The sequence below is a fragment of the Podarcis cretensis genome (genome assembly GCF_951804945.1).
Source record: "Podarcis cretensis genome assembly, chromosome: 8".
NCBI classification, from domain to species: Eukaryota; Metazoa; Chordata; class Lepidosauria; order Squamata; family Lacertidae; genus Podarcis; species Podarcis cretensis.
The window spans coordinates 84,516,324-84,524,088 of NC_137177.1; the positions used below are offsets into that span (position 1 = coordinate 84,516,324).

At 48.1% G+C, this 7,765-nt stretch overlaps 1 protein-coding gene across 1 annotated transcript in view; it reads right to left on the reverse strand.

Moving 5' to 3' along the window:
* The window catches only part of WSCD2 (WSC domain containing 2), a 91,974-nt gene extending 84,958 nt beyond the window's left edge, over positions 1-7,016 (reverse strand). The window contains exon 1 of the mRNA XM_079987028.1: positions 6,242-7,016. The gene's annotated coding sequence lies outside the window, so the exon portion shown is untranslated. The remainder of the gene's footprint in view (positions 1-6,241) is intronic.
* Positions 7,017-7,765: the final 749 nt, after the last annotated feature.

Consider the following 7,765-nt stretch of genomic DNA (forward strand, 5'->3'; position numbering starts at 1 on the left):
GGAGACTCTTGAGAGTCCCATGGACTGCAAGAAGATCAAACCTCTCCATTCTGAAGGAAACCAGCCCTGAGTGCTCATTGGAAGGACAGATCCTGAAGCTGAGGCTCCAATACTTTGGTCACCTCATGAGAAGAGAAAAGACCCTAATGTTGGGAAAGACGGAGGGCACAAGGAGAAGGGGATGACAGAGGATGAGATGGTTGGACAATGTCCTAGAAACTACCAGCATGAGTTTGACCAAAGTGCGGGAGCAGTAGAAGACAGAAGTGCCTGGTGTGCTCTGGTCCATGGGGTCACGAAGAGTCAGACACGACTAAACGACTAAACAACAAAACCCTGGTTTCAGGAGCCATTTGGTGTCTAGCTCATATACCTGAGTTTCTAACAGGTTTTCAGTTTCAATCTGCTGAAAATCCAATTGGCGTTTGTTCCAGTTCAGCAGTCAACAGCTGGTTTTCCCAGGGGACAAGTGGAAGGGTGGGCAAGGCCTCAGTAAAAGGCAGCTTCCTGCATTCTATCAAGCCGTAAAGGCCTTGCTAAACAAAAACACATTCGACTGATCTTTAAATGCAAGGATACATACCCTTTTCGGGGAAGGGCATACAAGTGTTGAAAATGTCCCTTAACCATATAAAGGTAAAACGTTATCTAGAATGTATGATTTGTTGCTTGAATGGTACACAAAAGGATAGTGATTATTTTCATATGTGGTGGACCTGTGACAAGGTGAAAATTTTGGGGGAGTTAATCTATAATGAACTTAAAAGGATATTTAAGTACACCTTTCCCAAAAGACCGGAGGCTTTCTTGCTCGGTCTAATAGGAAGGGAGATTAAAATAAAAGATCAGAATTTGTTTATGTATGCCACAGCCACCGCAAGAACTCTACTGGCCCGAAAATGGAAAACACAAGATATACCAACCATCAAGGAGTAGCAGATGAAGATGACAGATTTTGCGGAACTTGCCAAATTGACAGGAAGGATCTGGGATCATGAGGACCAGAGACACAAAAATAATTGGAGTAAATTTATTGAGTATTTAAAGAGAACTGCAAAAGTTTAAAGACACTAGCAGGACTGGAATAACTTCAGTGTAAAATAGTAGACTGCAAGAAGATCAAACCTCTCCATTCTGAAGGAAATCAGCCCTGAGTGCTCACTGGAAGGACAGATCCTGAAGCTGAGGCTCCAGTACTTTGGCCACCTCATGAGAAGAGAAGACTCCCTGGAAAAGACCCTGAAGTTGGGAAAGATGGAGGGCACAAGGAGAAGGGGACGAGAGAGGACAAGATGGTTGGATAGTGTTCTCGAAGCTACCAGCATGAGTTTGACCAAACTGCGGGAGGCAGTGGAAGACAGGAGTGCCTGGTGTGCTTTGGTCCATGGGGTCACGAACAGTCGGACACGACTAAATGACTAAACAACAACAAGAATAAAATATGCAATAAAATTGTGATAAATATACCAACTAGAGGGAGGGAGGGAGGGAAGTCAGGACTCGGCAGAGTCAAAGGGGATATATTGTGATTGTATGGTCTGTTGGAAAAAGAATATTTTTTAAAAAATTAAACATTTATATTTTTTTAAAAAAAGAAAGTGTGCCTGAACCACGAGTCCTAGGCTGAACCACAAACAAAGACCCCCGCCCCCTGCTAATCACAGGTTCATTTGGCCAGTGTTGTATTTTAATGCCCACAGCAAAAGCCAAGCTGAACTTTTCACTTCCACAGTTCCAGTTGAATGGAGGAGCACTTTCCAAAAGGCTGACTGAGCAAACGGAGAGAGGAAAAGGGCAAGGCAATCATGTGACCCATTAGAGGATCTTTCCAGCCGATGACGATGGATGCACTTTCAAAAATTAACTAGGTGGGGGCGGGGGGGGGAGAGAAGAAGCCAGGCACCGCAGCGCGGTAGCACATCTGCCCGTTCCAGATATGCAGAACCTGCCATTCCATCTGGAGACTGACATGTGCCACACGTGGATTATTCACTCTGGAAATTGGAATGCATCAAGAAATTACAATCCAAACACGTTAACTCCAAACTGGCTGGGTGCTCTACAAGGTCCCTGAAGAGGTGGGACATTTCTCCAGGACGTTTCTCCAGAATCAAAGAATTTAAAGCCTTGGGAGATCAGCCCATCCAAATCCCAAAGGCTTTCAGCACCCTGGCAAGTGGCTGTCTCCTTAAATGCCTCCAGTAAGGAGATGCCACCTCCTCCCATTTCCTAAACAACCTGTAGCATTAGGAAGTTTAAGGAATAAAAAATATTCTGACAAAAGAAATTACCGTATTTTTCGCTCTATAAGACGCACCAGACCATAAGATGCACCTAGTTTTTGGAGGAGGAAAACAAGAATAAAAATATTCTGAATCTCAGAAGCCAGAACAGCAAGAGGGATTGCTGTGCAGTGAAAGCAGCAATCCCTCTTGCTGTTCTGGCTTCGGGGATAGCTGCGTAGCCTGCATTCGCTGCATAAGACGCACACATTTCCCCTTACTTTTTAGGAGGGAAAAAGTGAGTCTTATAGAGCAAAAAATATGGTACTTCTTCATGCAGTGCACAGTTGAGCTATGGTGAGGGCCACTAGCCCAGATGGCTTTAAAAGTCAAATTCATAGAGGATCAAGCTATCAACAGCTTCTATGATGGCTAGGATCTGCATCCATGGTCCTTCTGAATTCCAGTTGCTGGAAACCAAAGGAGGGGAGTGTGCTTCTGCACTTGGGTCTTGCTTTCGGGCTCCCAACTGAGGCATCTGGTTGGCCAATGTCAGAACAGGGTGCTGGATCCAGCAGTACTCTTAAAGGGATCCCTGACCATTAGGTCCAGTCGTGACCGACTCTGGGGTTGCGGCGCTCATCTCGCATTATTGGCCGAGGGAGCCGGCATACAGCTTCTGGGTCATGCGGCCAGCATGACTAAGCCGCTTCTGGCGAATCAGAGCAGCGCACGGAAACGCCGTTTACCTTCCCGCCAGAGCAGTACCTATTTATCTATTTGCACTTTGACGTGCTTTCAAACTGCTAGGTTGGCAGGAGCAGGGACCAACCAACGGGAGCTCTCCCCGTTGCAGGGATTCGAACCACCAACCTTCTGATCGGCAAGCCCTAGGCTCTGTGGTTTAACCCACACCGCCACTCTTAATTTGAAGCCAAAATTGGCTTCCCTACAATTGCCACTCAGTGGTTCTAGTTTTGCCACTCTGGGGCCACAGAGAGCAAGCCTGTTCCATCTTTTGTGTGGCCAGCAGCCCTGCAGATACCTGGTGATCACTTTCTCCTGTGCAAATTTTGGCTAACTAGCAAACAGCAGTACCCTGGGACTCATCCCCCACATGCAGTTTTGCAACGCCAGTTCACTGGAGAAATGCATGTGTGATGGAAGCCCAGAGGAAAACATCCCCATCGCTCCCAAACGCTCCTGCTTTCTGGTGAAGGGGCTTTGCAAATTCTGCACTGTGTTGCAAAAACAAGTCATAGGTGTGCTGCTGAGAAACGGGCTTGCCGTTTGCTCCTCTGCAGCCCTGTTTGCCTTAAGAACATTGGAAGAGCCTGCCGGATCCGACCAATGGCCCACGCAGTCCAGCATCCCGTTCTCACAGTGGACAACCTGTAGACATCGATAGCCCCCTCCTGCATATAGGTGACAACTCCCTGGGGCCTTGGGTGCCCGAGCACCCACACAATTCCCCGTGAAGGGGCCGGGCACCCACAAATTTCAGTGCCAGGGCCATGCACGCTGCATTGGACCCACAGCCCTGGGCACTCACGGTTGCAGGGCCAAGTTGGCCCTCCTGCTCCTCCATGAATTGGCCCAATCCTCTTTTAAAGCTATCCATTCATTGCTGCCTAATGTGGGAGTGAGTTCCACAGTTCAACTGAGTGCTGCATGAAGAAGTACTTGATTTATTGTTCTTTAATCAATCTGATTGGCGGCATCAGATCCTAAGAATTTGATATGCATCCCGGTCCAGTGCTCAGCTCTGGGTGAATTTACATTGATTTAAAAGAACCCAAGCCCCGTGGGTTTGGGTTGGTTTGAAAGCTTGGTTTGAAAGAAATAAAGGGCTCATTGTCCATTAGGGTACATTGCATACCCATTAATAACTAGGGCGCACAGACAGTGAGCTTTGGTGTGGCCGGGTTATTGATGGGAGACAATGAAAGCTAATTCACTGAAGGCATAACAGGATGGGGCAATATAAAGCTAAAGGGACCCCTGACCATTAGGTCCAGTCGTGACCGACTCTGGTGTTGCGGTGCACATCTCACTTTATTGGCCAAGGGAGCCGGCGTACAGCTTCCGAGTCATGTAGCCAGCATGACTAAGCCACTTCTGGCAAACCAGAACAGCGCACGTTTACCTTCCCGCCAAAGCGGTACCTATTTATCTACTTGCACTTTGACGTGCTTTCGAACTGCTAGGTTCGCAGAAGCAGGGACCGAGCAATGGGAGCTCACCCCGTTGCGGGGATTCGAACCGCCGACCTTCTGATCGGCAAGTCCTAGGCTCTGTGGTTTAACCCACAGCGCCACCTGCATCCCGTACACTGAAGGCATGACAGGATACCTCATTATAAATTGAGGACCGATCAGAATTTATCGACACATCCAGTCCCTCCCCTCTATGCATTCCTGCTTTATCCTCTCACAGATTCCTCCATTCGCACACACAAGTGACCTTGTGTCATGTAGCATGGCTGGCTTACGGGAGCCACGCATCCTACAGTTTCCTTTCCTTTCCTTTCTGCAGTGTCCCTCACCCCCTGCTTGCTGCTTGTTGAAATTGAATGAATGAAAAAAAATAAATCAGAGATTTGCCGCACTCAAATCAACAAGGGCAGCCCATTCTTGGCCTCCTGAGCGTGTCTCTTGCAGGCTTCTTTTTTTCCAAAGGAACACACTCCAAAGAATGGTCACACACAGACTAGAAAATGTGCCCTGAAGAACTCTCTCTCTCTAGGAGAAGGCAGCAATGCCAGGATGCCAGGCACGTGACCACCTTTTCACAGCTATGGGCAAAATTCACTGTTGTAATGCACTGCAAGAAAAGACAAGCTCTCTGCTCCAGTCAAACCAGTTGTTCTTCTGTGCCCACAACCCATGCAAGATGTGGTCTGGTCCACCTTTTCCCTTTCTCCCTCAATATCCCCAGTCCTAAGTCTTAAGATGATCAGGTTTTTCAGCCATGCCCACTCATCATATAACTTTGATACATCTCTCCGGGAACAAATGCAGCTTCTTAATTTTCATTTTAATTTTTAAAAAAATTGTTTCCAATGTTTAATTTTCCATTAATTCAGCTGTACTCTACCCATCCCTATTTCAGACACAGAAACACACATGTTAATCAGCCCTGAATATCTAGACCATCTTTGGTTTGTTCCACACCCGACATCACAAACAGCTCCATTACACCCATAAACATGCCTTCCAATGAGGGGTGGGGGAGTGGAGATATACCTCTGGCCACCACCACCCCAATTCTGAGATCAAAAAGTTGTTTATAAGGTCATTAAAGGGCGATTCATCTTCGTCAAGTTGCCTTGAGTGCATCTCAAACATAGCACCGCACATTCAAGAAATGTTGTCTTAATGGACCCGGGTGCCGACAGAATCCCAAAAGTTAACCTGAAAGACTGACTCGTACCCCCATCAGTACAAAGTCTAAACTGGTACTATGGACCTTTTCCCCCTGGATCGAGAAACCCTTTCCCCAACCCCTTGCAGCAGGAATCAGCATGAGCACCGAGTCCTCTGCAAAAGGTTTTATCTGCCGCCTTTTCCAGAAAAGGATGCTCTGTCATTCCAGGTGCCCATCAAGAGCCCATCATCCCACCTGAGGTTTAAAAAGCCTTTGGGAGGACGGTGGGGGGGGGGGTTGCAATGACACCTGACAGCCTTACAGCAACCTGCCACCCCCCCCCCACACACCTTCCCCATCTTGGTCTTTTGGAGGGACTTGCAAGAAGCTCCGCTGACTCCCAGAGAGAATTTCCTACGAAAAGTGTCATAAGCCCACAAGCCTCTTTTGCTTGCCAGGAAAAGGAGAAAAGCAGGTAAAATGAGGTCGCTTCCAAACCATCAGAACTAGCCAGAGAGTGAAACTTTTGCCCATCAAGCCTCTGGCCCGCAACCTTTTTCCTCTGCCTCTGCATGCATCTCAAGGGCCAAAGGTCCCCGAGTCTTTGTCCTGCCAGCAACACACTGATGTCCACCCTCCTTGGCCCATCTTACCTGAACACCGAAGCCTTCATGGGGTCCTCAAGAGGAGGAACATCCATCTTCTCACCAACTCTGGGCTTTCTGCTGAGGAGGCAGCGGTTGCCTGGCTCCCTTGACGGCTAGCATGGAGAAGCTCAGACCACCAAGCGTTCAAATCCAAGTTCTGCCGGCCCAGAGTCTCCTCTTTTTTTGCCTTTCACACCCGGATCACAGGGACACCTTCTCGGTCGACCGGATGCATTTGGCCAGAGCTCCAGAGACAGCCACCCTGCTGCCAGATTCGCTTCTGGAAAGATGGTCACGCTGAAAAGACCAGTCACTGCAGAGTTCCCCGGAGCCGCACACTGGCTTCTCTCAGCTGCTACGCACCCAGAGATCCCTCCTTGCCAGAAAAGATGGTCTTCATCACCGCTGCTGGCTCACCAGCCCAGGAAAGGGAGGTTGGGATGCCCTCCTGCCTCCGGGGATGCTTCCAGCTCTCGGATGCAGCTCTCAACTGCTGCGAGGTGATTTGCTGGGCTCCCTTATTTAACATCTCTATCTGGCAGCCTCTCTCATTTCTTCTCCCTCCCTCCCTCTCTCTCTTGCTGCTGCTGCTGCTGCCACCGTCTTTGCCAGAGCCACAGAGCTGCGTTCTATTTGCAGGCCTCTAGCACTGCCTACTGCTTAACTCCTTAACTGCCATCTTTCTCACGCTCCCTTGCAGGCAGCGGCTGGCTGGCTCCATGCAAGGGGCAGATAACATTTCTCACTGGCCTCGTTCACGCCAAGAGGCTCCTGACACCCACAAACGGGCTCAAATTGCAAAAGAGGAGACCCCGTTATCTCCGTTGGCTCAAGTGTGCCGAGCCTAAACAGCAGGTTAAATGGGAGCAAAGAAGGAGGCTTTATGGAGGCAGACAGAATAGACTTTCTTGTTTGTGTGTCAAGGTAACCATGGCTGACATTGGGGTTTTGTTTGCTTTTTTTCTTCTCAAGGCAAGTCTCTGCCCTTAGGAGGCTACAGTCTAAATTTTGAGGATCAGAGAAAAAGGGAGGTGCTGGAGTTGGGAGGGTGGTGTGCAAAAGAAGATATCTAGGCTTTGTTTTGGTCATGGTTATTTTTATCTGATTTTTAAAAATAAAAACTTGTAACAAAAGCAATTAAAAATCCATATAAAAAGATCACTCTGAATCGAGTCCCACATTGGACAAAAGATTCCTGCATTTCAGGGGGGTTGGACCAGGTGACTCTCATAGTCCCTTCCTGCCCTGTAATTCCTCCCCCCATAACATTTTATTAATTTTCCAACAATTATTATTATTATTTATACCCCATCCATCTGGCTGAGTTTCTCCAGCCACTCTGGGTGGCTCCCAATCAAGTGTTAAAAATAACACAGCATTAAATATTAAAACCTTCCCTAAACAGGGCTGCCTTCAGATGTCTTTTAAAAATAGGATATCCTTGAAATCTGATGGGAGGGCCTTCCACAGAGCGGGTGCCACTACCAAGAAGGCCCTCTGTCTGCTTCCCTGTAACCTCACTTCTGAGGG